General features: G+C 39.5%; 14 non-coding genes across 14 annotated transcripts; all 14 read left to right on the top strand.

The window, feature by feature from the left end:
* Positions 1 to 532: 532 nt before the first annotated feature.
* TRNAL-CAG (transfer RNA leucine (anticodon CAG)) lies at positions 533 to 615 on the top strand. The gene has a single exon. It is a non-coding gene; the product is annotated as a tRNA-Leu (tRNA).
* A 3,620-nt stretch (positions 616 to 4,235) lies between these two features.
* Positions 4,236 to 4,318, top strand: TRNAL-CAG (transfer RNA leucine (anticodon CAG)). Its single transcript has one exon. It is a non-coding gene; the product is annotated as a tRNA-Leu (tRNA).
* A 754-nt stretch (positions 4,319 to 5,072) lies between these two features.
* TRNAL-CAG (transfer RNA leucine (anticodon CAG)) lies at positions 5,073 to 5,155 on the top strand. Its single transcript has one exon. It is a non-coding gene; the product is annotated as a tRNA-Leu (tRNA).
* A 754-nt stretch (positions 5,156 to 5,909) lies between these two features.
* TRNAL-CAG (transfer RNA leucine (anticodon CAG)) lies at positions 5,910 to 5,992 on the top strand. Its single transcript has one exon. It is a non-coding gene; the product is annotated as a tRNA-Leu (tRNA).
* A 2,237-nt stretch (positions 5,993 to 8,229) lies between these two features.
* Positions 8,230 to 8,312, top strand: TRNAL-CAG (transfer RNA leucine (anticodon CAG)). The gene has a single exon. It is a non-coding gene; the product is annotated as a tRNA-Leu (tRNA).
* Positions 8,313 to 10,740: 2,428 nt separating this feature from the next.
* TRNAL-CAG (transfer RNA leucine (anticodon CAG)) lies at positions 10,741 to 10,823 on the top strand. The gene has a single exon. It is a non-coding gene; the product is annotated as a tRNA-Leu (tRNA).
* Positions 10,824 to 14,058: 3,235 nt separating this feature from the next.
* TRNAL-CAG (transfer RNA leucine (anticodon CAG)) lies at positions 14,059 to 14,141 on the top strand. Its single transcript has one exon. It is a non-coding gene; the product is annotated as a tRNA-Leu (tRNA).
* Positions 14,142 to 14,653: 512 nt separating this feature from the next.
* TRNAL-CAG (transfer RNA leucine (anticodon CAG)) lies at positions 14,654 to 14,736 on the top strand. Its single transcript has one exon. It is a non-coding gene; the product is annotated as a tRNA-Leu (tRNA).
* A 754-nt stretch (positions 14,737 to 15,490) lies between these two features.
* Positions 15,491 to 15,573, top strand: TRNAL-CAG (transfer RNA leucine (anticodon CAG)). The gene has a single exon. It is a non-coding gene; the product is annotated as a tRNA-Leu (tRNA).
* A 754-nt stretch (positions 15,574 to 16,327) lies between these two features.
* TRNAL-CAG (transfer RNA leucine (anticodon CAG)) lies at positions 16,328 to 16,410 on the top strand. Its single transcript has one exon. It is a non-coding gene; the product is annotated as a tRNA-Leu (tRNA).
* Positions 16,411 to 17,164: 754 nt separating this feature from the next.
* Positions 17,165 to 17,247, top strand: TRNAL-CAG (transfer RNA leucine (anticodon CAG)). Its single transcript has one exon. It is a non-coding gene; the product is annotated as a tRNA-Leu (tRNA).
* Positions 17,248 to 18,354: 1,107 nt separating this feature from the next.
* Positions 18,355 to 18,437, top strand: TRNAL-AAG (transfer RNA leucine (anticodon AAG)). The gene has a single exon. It is a non-coding gene; the product is annotated as a tRNA-Leu (tRNA).
* A 491-nt stretch (positions 18,438 to 18,928) lies between these two features.
* On the top strand, positions 18,929 to 19,011 carry TRNAL-CAG (transfer RNA leucine (anticodon CAG)). The gene has a single exon. It is a non-coding gene; the product is annotated as a tRNA-Leu (tRNA).
* A 512-nt stretch (positions 19,012 to 19,523) lies between these two features.
* On the top strand, positions 19,524 to 19,606 carry TRNAL-AAG (transfer RNA leucine (anticodon AAG)). The gene has a single exon. It is a non-coding gene; the product is annotated as a tRNA-Leu (tRNA).
* The last annotated feature ends 499 nt before the right edge of the window (positions 19,607 to 20,105 follow it).

Raw genomic sequence — 20,105 nt, 5'->3', positions numbered from 1 at the left:
TAAGACAATACCGATTCCTTTGCTTACTTGAGTGAATGTTATAGAGAATGGAACTCCACTAAACTACTGCTGGGTACCTCCCAGGGTAGTTTTTCTGTATTTTCAGGTTAAAGCAAGAACAAGGGTTCTTCAGGACCTCTTTTTTACAGCACTGTTAATCATAAACCAATAACTACATGATGGAAATGGACAAGAAACAGTACTAATCTTTCTATTTTCTATTTCATATTTAAGTAACTATGTAAGACAATACAGATTCCTCTGCTTACTTGAGTGAATGTTATAGAGAATGGAACTCCACTAAACTACTGCTGGGTACCTCCCAGGGTAGTTTTTCTGTATTTTCAGGTTAAAGCAAGAACAAGGGTTCTTCAGGACCTCTTTGTTACAGCACTGTTAATCATAAACCAATAACTACATGATGGAAATGGACAAGAAACAGTTCTAATCTTTCTATTTTAAATTCCCAAAAACTGGACCCTTAACATGACGGTTTTTTCTTCCATATCTGAAAGGCTTGGCTTTTCAATAAGTCAGGATGGCCGAGCGGTCTAAGGCGCTGCGTTCAGGTCGCAGTCTCCCCTGGAGGCGTGGGTTCAAATCCCACTTCTGACAATACAATTTTTATTAAACACACTGCAATGTCATTCCGACAGCGCTAGTGAAAAAACCCACTATGCCAAAACACGCCCCAAAATATTAGACTCTTCAGATGACTGGCTTGGCATCCAATCTTGAAAGTTTTCTTATTTGTGTAGGATAGGATGACCGAGCAGTCTCTCGTGAAGGCGTGGATTTAAATCCCACTTTTGAATACTCATATTTAAGTAAACTATGTAAGACAATACCGATTCCTTTGCTTACTTGAGTGAATGTTATAGAGAATGGAACTCCACTAAACTACTGCTGGGTACCTCCCAGGGTAGTTTTTCTGTATTTTCAGGTTAAAGCAAGAACAAGGGTTCTTCAGGACCTCTTTTTTACAGCACTGTTAATCATAAACCAATAACTACATGATGGAAATGGACAAGAAACAGTACTAATCTTTCTATTTTCTATTTCATATTTAAGTAAACTATGTAAGACAATACCGATTCCTCTGCTTACTTGAGTGAATGTTATAGAGAATGGAACTCCACTAAACTACTGCTGGGTACCTCCCAGGGTAGTTTTTCTGTATTTTCAGGTTAAAGCAAGAACAAGGGTTCTTCAGGACCTCTTTTTTACAGCACTGTTAATCATAAACCAATAACTACATGATGGAAATGGACAAGAAACAGTACTAATCTTTCTATTTTCTATTTCATATTTAAGTAACTATGTAAGACAATACAGATTCCTCTGCTTACTTGAGTGAATGTTATAGAGAATGGAACTCCACTAATGGTTTTTTCTTCCATATCTGAAAGGCTTGGCTTTTCTATAAGTCAGGATGGCCGAGCGGTCTAAGCCGCTGCGTTCAGGTCGCAGTCTCCCCTGGAGGCGTGGGTTCAAATCCCACTTCTGACAATACAACTTTTATTAAACACACTGCAATGTCATTCCGACAGCGCTAGTGAAAAAACCCACTATGCCAAAACACGCCCCAAAATGTTAGACTCTTCAGATGACTGGCTTGGCATCCAATCTTGAAAGTTTTCTTATTTGTGTAGGATAGGATGACCGAGCAGTCTCTCGTGAAGGCGTGGATTTAAATCCCACTTTTGAATACTCATATTTAAGTAAACTATGTAAGACAATACCGATTCCTCTGCTTACTTGAGTGAATGTTATAGAGAATGGAACTCCACTAAACTACTGCTGGGTACCTCCCAGGGTAGTTTTTCTGTATTTTCAGGTTAAAGCAAGAACAAGGGTTCTTCAGGACCTCTTTTTTACAGCACTGTTAATCATAAACCAATAACTACATGATGGAAATGGACAAGAAACAGTACTAATCTTTCTATTTTCTATTTCATATTTAAGTAACTATGTAAGACAATACAGATTCCTCTGCTTACTTGAGTGAATGTTATAGAGAATGGAACTCCACTAAACTACTGCTGGGTACCTCCCAGGGTAGTTTTTCTGTATTTTCAGGTTAAAGCAAGAACAAGGGTTCTTCAGGACCTCTTTTTTACAGCACTGTTAATCATAAACCAATAACTACATGATGGAAATGGACAAGAAACAGTACTAATCTTTCTATTTTCTATTTCATATTTAAGTAACTATGTAAGACAATACAGATTCCTCTGCTTACTTGAGTGAATGTTATAGAGAATGGAACTCCACTAATGGTTTTTTCTTCCATATCTGAAAGGCTTGGCTTTTCTATAAGTCAGGATGGCCGAGCGGTCTAAGCCGCTGCGTTCAGGTCGCAGTCTCCCCTGGAGGCGTGGGTTCAAATCCCACTTCTGACAATACAACTTTTATTAAACACACTGCAATGTCATTCCGACAGCGCTAGTGAAAAAACCCACTATGCCAAAACACGCCCAAAAATGTTAGACTCTTCAGATGACTGGCTTGGCATCCAATCTTGAAAGTTTTCTTATTTGTGTAGGATAGGATGACCGAGCAGTCTCTCGTGAAGGCGTGGATTTAAATCCCACTTTTGAATACTCATATTTAAGTAAACTATGTAAGACAATACCGATTCCTCTGCTTACTTGAGTGAATGTTATAGAGAATGGAACTCCACTAAACTACTGCTGGGTACCTCCCAGGGTAGTTTTTCTGTATTTTCAGGTTAAAGCAAGAACAAGGGTTCTTCAGGACCTCTTTTTTACAGCACTGTTAATCATAAACCAATAACTACATGATGGAAATGGACAAGAAACAGTACTAATCTTTCTATTTTCTATTTCATATTTAAGTAACTATGTAAGACAATACAGATTCCTCTGCTTACTTGAGTGAATGTTATAGAGAATGGAACTCCACTAAACTACTGCTGGGTACCTCCCAGGGTAGTTTTTCTGTATTTTCAGGTTAAAGCAAGAACAAGGGTTCTTCAGGACCTCTTTTTTACAGCACTGTTAATCATAAACCAATAACTACATGATGGAAATGGACAAGAAACAGTACTAATCTTTCTATTTTCTATTTCATATTTAAGTAACTATGTAAGACAATACAGATTCCTCTGCTTACTTGAGTGAATGTTATAGAGAATGGAACTCCACTAAACTACTGCTGGGTACCTCCCAGGGTAGTTTTTCTGTATTTTCAGGTTAAAGCAAGAACAAGGGTTCTTCAGGACCTCTTTGTTACAGCACTGTTAATCATAAACCAATAACTACATGATGGAAATGGACAAGAAACAGTTCTAATCTTTCTATTTTAAATTCCCAAAAACTGGACCCTTAACATGACGGTTTTTTCCTCCGTTTCTGAAAGGCTTGGCTTTTCTATAAGTCAGGATGGCCGAGCGGTCTAAGGCGCTGCGTTCAGGTCGCAGTCTCCCCTGGAGGCGTGGGTTCAAATCCCACTTATGACAATACAACTTTTATTAAACACACTGCAATGTCATTCCGACAGCGCTAGTGAAAAAACCCACTATGCCAAAACACGCCCCAAAATGTTAGACTCTTCAGATGACTGGCTTGGCATCCAATCTTGAAAGTTTTCTTATTTGTGTAGGATAGGATGACCGAGCAGTCTCTCGTGAAGGCGTGGATTTAAATCCCACTTTTGAATACTCATATTTAAGTAAACTATGTAAGACAATACCGATTCCTCTGCTTACTTGAGTGAATGTTATAGAGAATGGAACTCCACTAAACTACTGCTGGGTACCTCCCAGGGTAGTTTTTCTGTATTTTCAGGTTAAAGCAAGAACAAGGGTTCTTCAGGACCTCTTTTTTACAGCACTGTTAATCATAAACCAATAACTACATGATGGAAATGGACAAGAAACAGTACTAATCTTTCTATTTTCTATTTCATATTTAAGTAACTATGTAAGACAATACAGATTCCTCTGCTTACTTGAGTGAATGTTATAGAGAATGGAACTCCACTAAACTACTGCTGGGTACCTCCCAGGGTAGTTTTTCTGTATTTTCAGGTTAAAGCAAGAACAAGGGTTCTTCAGGACCTCTTTGTTACAGCACTGTTAATCATAAACCAATAACTACATGATGGAAATGGACAAGAAACAGTTCTAATCTTTCTATTTTAAATTCCCAAAAACTGGACCCTTAACATGACGGTTTTTTCCTCCATTTCTGAAAGGCTTGGCTTTTCTATAAGTCAGGATGGCCGAGCGGTCTAAGGCGCTGCGTTCAGGTCGCAGTCTCCCCTGGAGGCGTGGGTTCAAATCCCACTTCTGACAATACAACTTTTATTAAACACACTGCAATGTCATTCCGACAGCGCTAGTGAAAAAACCCACTATGCCAAAACACGCCCCAAAATGTTAGACTCTTCAGATGACTGGCTTGGCATCCAATCTTGAAAGTTTTCTTATTTGTGTAGGATAGGATGACCGAGCAGTCTCTCGTGAAGGCGTGGATTTAAATCCCACTTTTGAATACTCATATTTAAGTAAACTATGTAAGACAATACCGATTCCTCTGCTTACTTGAGTGAATGTTATAGAGAATGGAACTCCACTAAACTACTGCTGGGTACCTCCCAGGGTAGTTTTTCTGTATTTTCAGGTTAAAGCAAGAACAAGGGTTCTTCAGGACCTCTTTTTTACAGCACTGTTAATCATAAACCAATAACTACATGATGGAAATGGACAAGAAACAGTACTAATCTTTCTATTTTCTATTTCATATTTAAGTAACTATGTAAGACAATACAGATTCCTCTGCTTACTTGAGTGAATGTTATAGAGAATGGAACTCCACTAAACTACTGCTGGGTACCTCCCAGGGTAGTTTTTCTGTATTTTCAGGTTAAAGCAAGAACAAGGGTTCTTCAGGACCTCTTTGTTACAGCACTGTTAATCATAAACCAATAACTACATGATGGAAATGGACAAGAAACAGTTCTAATCTTTCTATTTTAAATTCCCAAAAACTGGACCCTTAACATGACGGTTTTTTCCTCCATTTCTGAAAGGCTTGGCTTTTCTATAAGTCAGGATGGCCGAGCGGCCTAAGGCGCTGCGTTCAGGTCGCAGTCTCCCCTGGAGGCGTGGGTTCAAATCCCACTTCTGACAATACAACTTTTATTAAACACACTGCAATGTCATTCCGACAGCGCTAGTGAAAAAACCCACTATGCCAAAACACGCCCCAAAATGTTAGACTCTTCAGATGACTGGCTTGGCATCCAATCTTGAAAGTTTTCTTATTTGTGTAGGATAGGATGACCGAGCAGTCTCTCGTGAAGGCGTGGATTTAAATCCCACTTTTGAATACTCATATTTAAGTAAACTATGTAAGACAATACCGATTCCTCTGCTTACTTGAGTGAATGTTATAGAGAATGGAACTCCACTAAACTACTGCTGGGTACCTCCCAGGGTAGTTTTTCTGTATTTTCAGGTTAAAGCAAGAACAAGGGTTCTTCAGGACCTCTTTTTTACAGCACTGTTAATCATAAACCAATAACTACATGATGGAAATGGACAAGAAACAGTACTAATCTTTCTATTTTCTATTTCATATTTAAGTAACTATGTAAGACAATACAGATTCCTCTGCTTACTTGAGTGAATGTTATAGAGAATGGAACTCCACTAAACTACTGCTGGGTACCTCCCAGGGTAGTTTTTCTGTATTTTCAGGTTAAAGCAAGAACAAGGGTTCTTCAGGACCTCTTTGTTACAGCACTGTTAATCATAAACCAATAACTACATGATGGAAATGGACAAGAAACAGTTCTAATCTTTCTATTTTAAATTCCCAAAAACTGGACCCTTAACATGACGGTTTTTTCCTCCATTTCTGAAAGGCTTGGCTTTTCTATAAGTCAGGATGGCCGAGCGGCCTAAGGCGCTGCGTTCAGGTCGCAGTCTCCCCTGGAGGCGTGGGTTCAAATCCCACTTCTGACAATACAACTTTTATTAAACACACTGCAATGTCATTCCGACAGCGCTAGTGAAAAAACCCACTATGCCAAAACACGCCCCAAAATGTTAGACTCTTCAGATGACTGGCTTGGCATCCAATCTTGAAAGTTTTCTTATTTGTGTAGGATAGGATGACCGAGCAGTCTCTCGTGAAGGCGTGGATTTAAATCCCACTTTTGAATACTCATATTTAAGTAAACTATGTAAGACAATACCGATTCCTCTGCTTACTTGAGTGAATGTTATAGAGAATGGAACTCCACTAAACTACTGCTGGGTACCTCCCAGGGTAGTTTTTCTGTATTTTCAGGTTAAAGCAAGAACAAGGGTTCTTCAGGACCTCTTTTTTACAGCACTGTTAATCATAAACCAATAACTACATGATGGAAATGGACAAGAAACAGTACTAATCTTTCTATTTTCTATTTCATATTTAAGTAACTATGTAAGACAATACAGATTCCTCTGCTTACTTGAGTGAATGTTATAGAGAATGGAACTCCACTAATGGTTTTTTCTTCCATATCTGAAAGGCTTGGCTTTTCTATAAGTCAGGATGGCCGAGCGGTCTAAGCCGCTGCGTTCAGGTCGCAGTCTCCCCTGGAGGCGTGGGTTCAAATCCCACTTCTGACAATACAACTTTTATTAAACACACTGCAATGTCATTCCGACAGCGCTAGTGAAAAAACCCACTATGCCAAAACACGCCCCAAAATGTTAGACTCTTCAGATGACTGGCTTGGCATCCAATCTTGAAAGTTTTCTTATTTGTGTAGGATAGGATGACCGAGCAGTCTCTCGTGAAGGCGTGGATTTAAATCCCACTTTTGAATACTCATATTTAAGTAAACTATGTAAGACAATACCGATTCCTCTGCTTACTTGAGTGAATGTTATAGAGAATGGAACTCCACTAAACTACTGCTGGGTACCTCCCAGGGTAGTTTTTCTGTATTTTCAGGTTAAAGCAAGAACAAGGGTTCTTCAGGACCTCTTTTTTACAGCACTGTTAATCATAAACCAATAACTACATGATGGAAATGGACAAGAAACAGTACTAATCTTTCTATTTTCTATTTCATATTTAAGTAACTATGTAAGACAATACAGATTCCTCTGCTTACTTGAGTGAATGTTATAGAGAATGGAACTCCACTAAACTACTGCTGGGTACCTCCCAGGGTAGTTTTTCTGTATTTTCAGGTTAAAGCAAGAACAAGGGTTCTTCAGGACCTCTTTGTTACAGCGCTGTTAATCATAAACCAATAACTACATGATGGAAATGGACAAGAAACAGTTCTAATCTTTCTATTTTAAATTCCCAAAAACTGGACCCTTAACATGACGGTTTTTTCTTCCATATCTGAAAGGCTTGGCTTTTCTATAAGTCAGGATGGCCGAGCAGTCTAAGGCGCTGCGTTCAGGTCGCAGTCTCCCCTGGAGGCGTGGGTTCAAATCCCACTTCTGACAATACAACTTTTATTAAACACACTGCAATGTCATTCCGACAGCGCTAGTGAAAAAACCCACTATGCCAAAACACGCCCCAAAATGTTAGACTCTTCAGATGACTGGCTTGGCATCCAATCTTGAAAGTTTTCTTATTTGTGTAGGATGACCGAGCAGTCTCTCGTGAAGGCGTGAATTTAAATCCCACTTTTGAATACTCATATTTAAGTAAACTATGTAAGACAATACCGATTCCTCTGCTTACTTGAGTGAATGTTATAGAGAATGGAACTCCACTAAACTACTGCTGGGTACCTCCCAGGGTAGTTTTTCTGTATTTTCAGGTTAAAGCAAGAACAAGGGTTCTTCAGGACCTCTTTTTTACAGCACTGTTAATCATAAACCAATAACTACATGATGGAAATGGACAAGAAACAGTACTAATCTTTCTATTTTCTATTTCATATTTAAGTAACTATGTAAGACAATACAGATTCCTCTGCTTACTTGAGTGAATGTTATAGAGAATGGAACTCCACTAAACTACTGCTGGGTACCTCCCAGGGTAGTTTTTCTGTATTTTCAGGTTAAAGCAAGAACAAGGGTTCTTCAGGACCTCTTTGTTACAGCACTGTTAATCATAAACCAATAACTACATGATGGAAATGGACAAGAAACAGTTCTAATCTTTCTATTTTAAATTCCCAAAAACTGGACCCTTAACATGACGGTTTTTTCCTCCGTTTCTGAAAGGCTTGGCTTTTCTATAAGTCAGGATGGCCGAGCGGTCTAAGGCGCTGCGTTCAGGTCGCAGTCTCCCCTGGAGGCGTGGGTTCAAATCCCACTTCTGACAATACAACTTTTATTAAACACACTGCAATGTCATTCCGACAACGCTAGTGAAAAAACCCACTATGCCAAAACACGCCCCAAAATGTTAGACTCTTCAGATGACTGGCTTGGCATCCAATCTTGAAAGTTTTCTTATTTGTGTAGGATAGGATGACCGAGCAGTCTCTCGTGAAGGCGTGGATTTAAATCCCACTTTTGAATACTCATATTTAAGTAAACTATGTAAGACAATACCGATTCCTCTGCTTACTTGAGTGAATGTTATAGAGAATGGAACTCCACTAAACTACTGCTGGGTACCTCCCAGGGTAGTTTTTCTGTATTTTCAGGTTAAAGCAAGAACAAGGGTTCTTCAGGACCTCTTTTTTACAGCACTGTTAATCATAAACCAATAACTACATGATGGAAATGGACAAGAAACAGTACTAATCTTTCTATTTTCTATTTCATATTTAAGTAACTATGTAAGACAATACAGATTCCTCTGCTTACTTGAGTGAATGTTATAGAGAATGGAACTCCACTAAACTACTGCTGGGTACCTCCCAGGGTAGTTTTTCTGTATTTTCAGGTTAAAGCAAGAACAAGGGTTCTTCAGGACCTCTTTGTTACAGCACTGTTAATCATAAACCAATAACTACATGATGGAAATGGACAAGAAACAGTTCTAATCTTTCTATTTTAAATTCCCAAAAACTGGACCCTTAACATGACGGTTTTTTCTTCCATTTCTGAAAGTTTTGGCTTTTCTATAAGTCATGATGGTCAAGCGGTCTAAGGCGCTGCGTTAAGGTCGCAGTCTCCCCTGGAGGCGTGGGTTCAAATCCCACTTATGACAATACAACTTTTATTAAACACACTGCAATGTCATTCCGACAGCGCTAGTGAAAAAACCCACTATGCCAAAACACGCCCCAAAATGTTAGACTCTTCAGATGACTGGCTTGGCATCCAATCTTGAAAGTTTTCTTATTTGTGTAGGATAGGATGACCGAGCAGTCTCTCGTGAGGGCGTGGATTTAAATCCCACTTTTGAATACTCATATTTAAGTAAACTATGTAAGACAATACCGATTCCTCTGCTTACTTGAGTGAATGTTATAGAGAATGGAACTCCACTAAACTACTGCTGGGTACCTCCCAGGGTAGTTTTTCTGTATTTTCAGGTTAAAGCAAGAACAAGGGTTCTTCAGGACCTCTTTTTTACAGCACTGTTAATCATAAACCAATAACTACATGATGGAAATGGACAAGAAACAGTACTAATCTTTCTATTTTCTATTTCATATTTAAGTAACTATGTAAGACAATACAGATTCCTCTGCTTACTTGAGTGAATGTTATAGAGAATGGAACTCCACTAAACTACTGCTGGGTACCTCCCAGGGTAGTTTTTCTGTATTTTCAGGTTAAAGCAAGAACAAGGGTTCTTCAGGACCTCTTTGTTACAGCACTGTTAATCATAAACCAATAACTACATGATGGAAATGGACAAGAAACAGTTCTAATCTTTCTATTTTAAATTCCCAAAAACTGGACCCTTAACATGACGGTTTTTTCCTCCATTTCTGAAAGGCTTGGCTTTTCTATAAGTCAGGATGGCCGAGCGGTCTAAGGCGCCGCGTTCAGGTCGCAGTCTCCCCTGGAGGTGTGGGTTCAAATCCCACTTCTGACAATACAACTTTTATTAAACACACTGCAATGTCATTCCGACAGCGCTAGTGAAAAAACCCACTATGCCAAAACACGCCCCAAAATGTTAGACTCTTCAGATGACTGGCTTGGCATCCAATCTTGAAAGTTTTCTTATTTGTGTAGGATAGGATGACCGAGCAGTCTCTCGTGAGGGCGTGGATTTAAATCCCACTTTTGAATACTCATATTTAAGTAAACTATGTAAGACAATACCGATTCCTCTGCTTACTTGAGTGAATGTTATAGAGAATGGAACTCCACTAAACTACTGCTGGGTACCTCCCAGGGTAGTTTTTCTGTATTTTCAGGTTAAAGCAAGAACAAGGGTTCTTCAGGACCTCTTTTTTACAGCACTGTTAATCATAAACCAATAACTACATGATGGAAATGGACAAGAAACAGTACTAATCTTTCTATTTTCTATTTCATATTTAAGTAACTATGTAAGACAATACAGATTCCTCTGCTTACTTGAGTGAATGTTATAGAGAATGGAACTCCACTAAACTACTGCTGGGTACCTCCCAGGGTAGTTTTTCTGTATTTTCTGGTTAAAGCAAGAACAAGGGTTCTTCAGGACCTCTTTGTTACAGCACTGTTAATCATAAACCAATAACTACATGATGGAAATGGACAAGAAACAGTTCTAATCTTTCTATTTTAAATTCCCAAAAACTGGACCCTTAACATGACGGTTTTTTCCTCCATTTCTGAAAGGCTTGGCTTTTCTATAAGTCAGGATGGCCGAGCGGTCTAAGGCGCTGCGTTCAGGTCGCAGTCTCCCCTGGAGGCGTGGGTTCAAATCCCACTTCTGACAATACAACTTTTATTAAACACACTGCAATGTCATTCCGACAGCGCTAGTGAAAAAACCCACTATGCCAAAACACGCCCCAAAATGTTAGACTCTTCAGATGACTGGCTTGGCATCCAATCTTGAAAGTTTTCTTATTTGTGTAGGATAGGATGACCGAGCAGTCTCTCGTGAAGGCGTGGATTTAAATCCCACTTTTGAATACTCATATTTAAGTAAACTATGTAAGACAATACCGATTCCTCTGCTTACTTGAGTGAATGTTATAGAGAATGGAACTCCACTAAACTACTGCTGGGTACCTCCCAGGGTAGTTTTTCTGTATTTTCAGGTTAAAGCAAGAACAAGGGTTCTTCAGGACCTCTTTTTTACAGCACTGTTAATCATAAACCAATAACTACATGATGGAAATGGACAAGAAACAGTACTAATCTTTCTATTTTCTATTTCATATTTAAGTAACTATGTAAGACAATACAGATTCCTCTGCTTACTTGAGTGAATGTTATAGAGAATGGAACTCCACTAAACTACTGCTGGGTACCTCCCAGGGTAGTTTTTCTGTATTTTCAGGTTAAAGCAAGAACAAGGGTTCTTCAGGACCTCTTTGTTACAGCACTGTTAATCATAAACCAATAACTACATGATGGAAATGGACAAGAAACAGTTCTAATCTTTCTATTTTAAATTCCCAAAAACTGGACCCTTAACATGACGGTTTTTTCCTCCATTTCTGAAAGGCTTGGCTTTTCTATAAGTCAGGATGGCCGAGCGGCCTAAGGCGCTGCGTTCAGGTCGCAGTCTCCCCTGGAGGTGTGGGTTCAAATCCCACTTCTGACAATACAACTTTTATTAAACACACTGCAATGTCATTCCGACAGCGCTAGTGAAAAAACACGCCCCAAAATGTTAGACTCTTCAGATGACTGGCTTGGCATCCAATCTTGAAAGTTTTCTTATTTGTGTAGGATAGGATGACCGAGCAGTCTCTCGTGAAGGCGTGGATTTAAATCCCACTTTTGAATACTCATATTTAAGTAAACTATGTAAGACAATACCGATTCCTCTGCTTACTTGAGTGAATGTTATAGAGAATGGAACTCCACTAAACTACTGCTGGGTACCTCCCAGGGTAGTTTTTCTGTATTTTCAGGTTAAAGCAAGAACAAGGGTTCTTCAGGACCTCTTTTTTACAGCACTGTTAATCATAAACCAATAACTACATGATGGAAATGGACAAGAAACAGTACTAATCTTTCTATTTTCTATTTCATATTTAAGTAACTATGTAAGACAATACAGATTCCTCTGCTTACTTGAGTGAATGTTATAGAGAATGGAACTCCACTAAACTACTGCTGGGTACCTCCCAGGGTAGTTTTTCTGTATTTTCAGGTTAAAGCAAGAACAAGGGTTCTTCAGGACCTCTTTGTTACAGCACTGTTAATCATAAACCAATAACTACATGATGGAAATGGACAAGAAACAGTTCTAATCTTTCTATTTTAAATTCCCAAAAACTGGACCCTTAACATGACGGTTTTATCTTCCATTTCTGAAAGGCTTGGCTTTTCTATAAGTCAGGATGGCCGAGCGGCCTAAGGCGCTGCGTTCAGGTCGCAGTCTCCCCTGGAGGTGTGGGTTCAAATCCCACTTCTGACAATACAACTTTTATTAAACACACTGCAATGTCATTCCGACAGCGCTAGTGAAAAAACACGCCCCAAAATGTTAGACTCTTCAGATGACTGGCTTGGCATCCAATCTTGAAAGTTTTCTTATTTGTGTAGGATAGGATGACCGAGCAGTCTCTCGTGAGGGCGTGGATTTAAATCCCACTTTTGAATACTCATATTTAAGTAAACTATGTAAGACAATACCGATTCCTCTGCTTACTTGAGTGAATGTTATAGAGAATGGAACTCCACTAAACTACTGCTGGGTACCTCCCAGGGTAGTTTTTCTGTATTTTCAGGTTAAAGCAAGAACAAGGGTTCTTCAGGACCTCTTTTTTACAGCACTGTTAATCATAAACCAATAACTACATGATGGAAATGGACAAGAAACAGTACTAATCTTTCTATTTTCTATTTCATATTTAAGTAACTATGTAAGACAATACAGATTCCTCTGCTTACTTGAGTGAATGTTATAGAGAATGGAACTCCACTAAACTACTGCTGGGTACCTCCCAGGGTAGTTTTTCTGTATTTTCAGGTTAAAGCAAGAACAAGGGTTCTTCAGGACCTCTTTGTTACAGCACTGTTAATCATAAACCAATAACTACATGATGGAAATGGACAAGAAACAGTTCTAATCTTTCTATTTTAAATTCCCAAAAACTGGACCCTTAACATGACGGTTTTTTCCTCCATTTCTGAAAGGCTTGGCTTTTCTATAAGTCAGGATGGCCGAGCGGTCTAAGGCGCCGCGTTCAGGTCGCAGTCTCCCCTGGAGGTGTGGGTTCAAATCCCACTTCTGACAATACAACTTTTATTAAACACACTGCAATGTCATTCCGACAGCGCTAGTGAAAAAACCCACTATGCCAAAACACGCCCCAAAATGTTAGACTCTTCAGATGACTGGCTTGGCATCCAATCTTGAAAGTTTTCTTATTTGTGTAGGATAGGATGACCGAGCAGTCTCTCGTGAGGGCGTGGATTTAAATCCCACTTTTGAATACTCATATTTAAGTAAACTATGTAAGACAATACCGATTCCTCTGCTTACTTGAGTGAATGTTATAGAGAATGGAACTCCACTAAACTACTGCTGGGTACCTCCCAGGGTAGTTTTTCTGTATTTTCAGGTTAAAGCAAGAACAAGGGTTCTTCAGGACCTCTTTTTTACAGCACTGTTAATCATAAACCAATAACTACATGATGGAAATGGACAAGAAACAGTACTAATCTTTCTATTTTCTATTTCATATTTAAGTAACTATGTAAGACAATACAGATTCCTCTGCTTACTTGAGTGAATGTTATAGAGAATGGAACTCCACTAAACTACTGCTGGGTACCTCCCAGGGTAGTTTTTCTGTATTTTCTGGTTAAAGCAAGAACAAGGGTTCTTCAGGACCTCTTTGTTACAGCACTGTTAATCATAAACCAATAACTACATGATGGAAATGGACAAGAAACAGTTCTAATCTTTCTATTTTAAATTCCCAAAAACTGGACCCTTAACATGACGGTTTTTTCCTCCATTTCTGAAAGGCTTGGCTTTTCTATAAGTCAGGATGGCCGAGCGGTCTAAGGCGCTGCGTTCAGGTCGCAGTCTCCCCTGGAGGCGTGGGTTCAAATCCCACTTCTGACAATACAACTTTTATTAAACACACTGCAATGTCATTCCGACAGCGCTAGTGAAAAAACCCACTATGCCAAAACACGCCCCAAAATGTTAGACTCTTCAGATGACTGGCTTGGCATCCAATCTTGAAAGTTTTCTTATTTGTGTAGGATAGGATGACCGAGCAGTCTCTCGTGAAGGCGTGGATTTAAATCCCACTTTTGAATACTCATATTTAAGTAAACTATGTAAGACAATACCGATTCCTCTGCTTACTTGAGTGAATGTTATAGAGAATGGAACTCCACTAAACTACTGCTGGGTACCTCCCAGGGTAGTTTTTCTGTATTTTCAGGTTAAAGCAAGAACAAGGGTTCTTCAGGACCTCTTTGTTACAGCACTGTTAATCATAAACCAATAACTACATGATGGAAATGGACAAGAAACAGTTCTAATCTTTCTATTTTAAATTCCCAAAAACTGGACCCTTAACATGACGGTTTTTTCCTCCATTTCTGAAAGGCTTGGCTTTTCTATAAGTCAGGATGGCCGAGCGGCCTAAGGCGCTGCGTTCAGGTCGCAGTCTCCCCTGGAGGCGTGGGTTCAAATCCCACTTCTGACAATACAACTTTTATTAAACACACTGCAATGTCATTCCGACAGCGCTAGTGAAAAAACCCACTATGCCAAAACACGCCCCAAAATGTTAGACTCTTCAGATGACTGGCTTGGCATCCAATCTTGAAAGTTTTCTTATTTGTGTAGGATAGGATGACCGAGCAGTCTCTCGTGAAGGCGTGGATTTAAATCCCACTTTTGAATACTCATATTTAAGTAAACTATGTAAGACAATACCGATTCCTCTGCTTACTTGAGTGAATGTTATAGAGAATGGAACTCCACTAAACTACTGCTGGGTACCTCCCAGGGTAGTTTTTCTGTATTTTCAGGTTAAAGCAAGAACAAGGGTTCTTCAGGACCTCTTTTTTACAGCACTGTTAATCATAAACCAATAACTACATGATGGAAATGGACAAGAAACAGTACTAATCTTTCTATTTTCTATTTCATATTTAAGTAACTATGTAAGACAATACAGATTCCTCTGCTTACTTGAGTGAATGTTATAGAGAATGGAACTCCACTAAACTACTGCTGGGTACCTCCCAGGGTAGTTTTTCTGTATTTTCAGGTTAAAGCAAGAACAAGGGTTCTTCAGGACCTCTTTGTTACAGCACTCTTAATCATAAACCAATAACTACATGATGGAAATGGACAAGAAACAGTTCTAATCTTTCTATTTTAAATTCCCAAAAACTGGACCCTTAACATGACGGTTTTTTCTTCCATTTCTGAAAGGCTTGGCTTTTCTATAAGTCAGGATGGCCGAGCGGTCTAAGGCGCTGCGTTCAGGTCGCAGGCTCCCCTGGAGGCGTGGGTTCAAATCCCACTTCTGACAATACAACTTTTATTAAACACACTGCAATGTCATTCCGACAGCGCTAGTGAAAAAACCCACTATGCCAAAACACGCCCCAAAATGTTAGACTCTTCAGATGACTGGCTTGGCATCCAATCTTGAAAGTTTTCTTATTTGTGTAGGATAGGATGACCGAGCAGTCTCTCGTGAAGGCGTGGATTTAAATCCCACTTTTGAATACTCATATTTAAGTAAACTATGTAAGACAATACCGATTCCTCTGCTTACTTGAGTGAATGTTATAGAGAATGGAACTCCACTAAACTACTGCTGGGTACCTCCCAGGGTAGTTTTTCTGTATTTTCAGGTTAAAGCAAGAACAAGGGTTCTTCAGGACCTCTTTTTTACAGCACTGTTAATCATAAACCAATAACTACATGATGGAAATGGACAAGAAACAGTACTAATCTTTCTATTTTCTATTTCATATTTAAGTAACTATGTAAGACAATACAGATTCCTCTGCTTACTTGAGTGAATGTTATAGAGAATGGAACTCCACTAAACTACTGCTGGGTACCTCCCAGGGTAGTTTTTCTGTATTTTCAGGTTAAAGCAAGAACAAGGGTTCTTCAGGACCTCTTTGTTACAGCACTCTTAATCATAAACCAATAACTACATGATGGAAATGGACAAGAAACAGTTCTAATCTTTCTATTTTAAATTCCCAAAAACTGGACCCTTAACATGACGGTTTTTTCTTCCATTTCTGAAAGGCTTGGCTTTTCTATAAGTCAGGATGGCCGAGCGGTCTAAGGCGCTGCGTTCAGGTCGCAGGCTCCCCTGGAGGCGTGGGTTCAAATCCCACTTCTGACAATACAACTTTTATTAAACACACTGCAATGTCATTCCGACAGCGCTAGTGAAAAAACCCACTATGCCAAAACACGCCCCAAAATGTTAGACTCTTCAGATGACTGGCTTGGCATCCAATCTTGAAAGTTTTCTTATTTGTGTAGGATAGGATGACCGAGCAGTCTCTCGTGAAGGCGTGGATTTAAATCCCACTTTTGAATACTCATATTTAAGTAAACTATGTAAGACAATACCGATTCCTCTGCTTACTTGAGTGAATGTTATAGAGAATGGAACTCCACTAAACTACTGCTGGGTACCTCCCAGGGTAGTTTTTCTGTATTTTCAGGTTAAAGCAAGAACAAGGGTTCTTCAGGACCTCTTTTTTACAGCACTGTTAATCATAAACCAATAACTACATGATGGAAATGGACAAGAAACAGTACTAATCTTTCTATTTTCTATTTCATATTTAAGTAACTATGTAAGACAATACAGATTCCTCTGCTTACTTGAGTGAATGTTATAGAGAATGGAACTCCACTAAACTACTGCTGGGTACCTCCCAGGGTAGTTTTTCTGTATTTTCAGGTTAAAGCAAGAACAAGGGTTCTTCAGGACCTCTTTGTTACAGCACTCTTAATCATAAACCAATAACTACATGATGGAAATGGACAAGAAACAGTTCTAATCTTTCTATTTTAAATTCCCAAAAACTGGACCCTTAACATGACGGTTTTTTCTTCCATTTCTGAAAGGCTTGGCTTTTCTATAAGTCAGGATGGCCGAGCGGTCTAAGGCGCTGCGTTCAGGTCGCAGGCTCCCCTGGAGGCGTGGGTTCAAATCCCACTTCTGACAATACAACTTTTATTAAACACACTGCAATGTCATTCCGACAGCGCTAGTGAAAAAACCCACTATGCCAAAACACGCCCCAAAATGTTAGACTCTTCAGATGACTGGCTTGGCATCCAATCTTGAAAGTTTTCTTATTTGTGTAGGATAGGATGACCGAGCAGTCTCTCGTGAAGGCGTGGATTTAAATCCCACTTTTGAATACTCATATTTAAGTAAACTATGTAAGACAATACCGATTCCTCTGCTTACCTGAGTGAATGTTATAGAGAATGGAACTCCACTAATCTACTGCTGGGTACCTCCCAGGGTAGTTTTTCTGTATTTTCAGGTTAAAGCAAGAACAAGGGTTCTTCAGGACCTCTTTGTTACAGCACTGTTAATCATAAACCAATAACTACATGATGGAAATGGACAAGAAACAGTTCTAATCTTTCTATTTTAAATTCCCAAAAACTGGACCCTTAACATGACGGTTTTTTCTTCCATTTCTGAAAGGCTTGGCTTTTCTATAAGTCAGGATGGCCGCGCGGTCTAAGGCGCTGCGTTCAGGTCGCAGTCTCCCCTGGAGGCGTGGGTTCAAATCCCACTTCTGACAATACAACTTTTATTAAACACACTGCAATGTCATTCCGACAGCGCTAGTGAAAAAACCCACTATGCCAAAACACGCCCCAAAATGTTAGACTCTTCAGATGACTGGCTTGGCATCCAATCTTGAAAGTTTTCTTATTTGTGTAGGATAGGATGACCGAGCAGTCTCTCGTGAAGGCGTGGATTTAAATCCCACTTTTGAATACTCATATTTAAGTAAACTATGTAAGACAATACCGATTCCTCTGCTTACTTGAGTGAATGTTATAGAGAATGGAACTCCACTAAACTACTGCTGGGTACCTCCCAGGGTAGTTTTTCTGTATTTTCAGGTTAAAGCAAGAACAGGGGTTCTTCAGGACCTCTTTGTTACAGCACTGTTAATCATAAACCAATAACTACATGATGGAAATGGACAAGAAACAGTTCTAATCTTTCTATTTTAAATTCCCAAAAACTGGACCCTTAACATGACTGTTTTTTCTTCCATATCTGAAAGGCTTGGCTTTTCTATAAGTCAGGATGGCCGAGCGGTCTAAGGCGCTGCGTTAAGGTCGCAGTCTCCCCTGGAGGCGTGGGTTCAAATCCCACTTCTGACAATACAACTTTTATTAAACACACTGCATTCCGACACCGCTAGTGAAAAAACACGCCCCAAAATGTTAGACTCTTCAGATGACTGGCTTGGCATCCAATCTTGAAAGTTTTCTTATTTGTGTAGGATAGGATGACCGAGCAGTCTCTCGTGAAGGCGTGGATTTAAATCCCACTTTTGAATACTCATATTTAAGTAAACTATGTAAGACAATACCGATTCCTCTGCTTACCTGAGTGAATGTTATAGAGAATGGAACTCCACTAATCTACTGCTGGGTACCTCCCAGGGTAGTTTTTCTGTATTTTCAGGTTAAAGCAAGAACAAGGGTTCTTCAGGACCTCTTTGTTACAGCACTGTTAATCATAAACCAATAACTACATGATGGAAATGGACAAGAAACAGTTCTAATCTTTCTATTTTAAATTCCCAAAAACTGGACCCTTAACATGACGGTTTTTTCTTCCATTTCTGAAAGGCTTGGCTTTTCTATAAGTCAGGATGGCCGAGCGGTCTAAGGCGCTGCGTTCAGGTCGCAGTCTCCCCTGGAGGTGTGGGTTCAAATCCCACTTCTGACAATACAACTTTTATTAAACACACTGCAATGTCATTCCGACAGCGCTAGTGAAAAAACCCACTATGCCAAAACACGCCCCAAAATGTTAGACTCTTCAGATGACTGGCTTGGCATCCAATCTTGAAAGTTTTCTTATTTGTGTAGGATAGGATGACCGAGCAGTCTCTCGTGAAGGCGTGGATTTAAATCCCACTTTTGAATACTCATATTTAAGTAAACTATGTAAGACAATACCGATTCCTCTGCTTACCTGAGTGAATGTTATAGAGAATGGAACTCCACTAATCTACTGCTGGGTACCTCCCAGGGTAGTTTTTCTGTATTTTCAGGTTAAAGCAAGAACAAGGGTTCTTCAGGACCTCTTTGTTACAGCACTGTTAATCATAAACCAATAACTACATGATGGAAATGGACAAGAAACAGTTCTAATCTTTCTATTTTAAATTCCCAAAAACTGGACCCTTAACATGACTGTTTTTTCTTCCATATCTGAAAGGCTTGGCTTTTCTATAAGTCAGGATGGCCGAGCGGTCTAAGGCGCTGCGTTAAGGTCGCAGTCTCCCCTGGAGGCGTGGGTTCAAATCCCACTTCTGACAATACAACTTTTATTAAACACACTGCAATGTCATTCCGACAGCGCTAGTGAAAAAACCCACTATGCCAAAACACGCCCCAAAATGTTAGACTCTTCAGATGACTGGCTTGGCATCCAATCTTGAAAGTTTTCTTATTTGTGTAGGATAGGATGACCGAGCAGTCTCTCGTGAAGGCGTGGATTTAAATCCCACTTTTGAATACTCATATTTAAGTAAACTATGTAAGACAATACCGATTCCTCTGCTTACTTGAGTGAATGTTATAGAGAATGGAACTCCACTAAACTACTGCTGGGTACCTCCCAGGGTAGTTTTTCTGTATTTTCAGGTTAAAGCAAGAACAGGGGTTCTTCAGGACCTCTTTGTTACAGCACTGTTAATCATAAACCAATAACTACATGATGGAAATGGACAAGAAACAGTTCTAATCTTTCTATTTTAAATTCCCAAAAACTGGACCCTTAACATGACTGTTTTTTCTTCCATATCTGAAAGGCTT

Source organism: Rhinoderma darwinii, chromosome 3 (assembly GCF_050947455.1).
Source record: "Rhinoderma darwinii isolate aRhiDar2 chromosome 3, aRhiDar2.hap1, whole genome shotgun sequence".
Lineage (NCBI taxonomy): Eukaryota > Metazoa > Chordata > Amphibia > Anura > Rhinodermatidae > Rhinoderma > Rhinoderma darwinii.
Note: the sequence above shows the minus strand (reverse complement) of the source record. Positions and strands in the feature narration are given on the sequence as shown.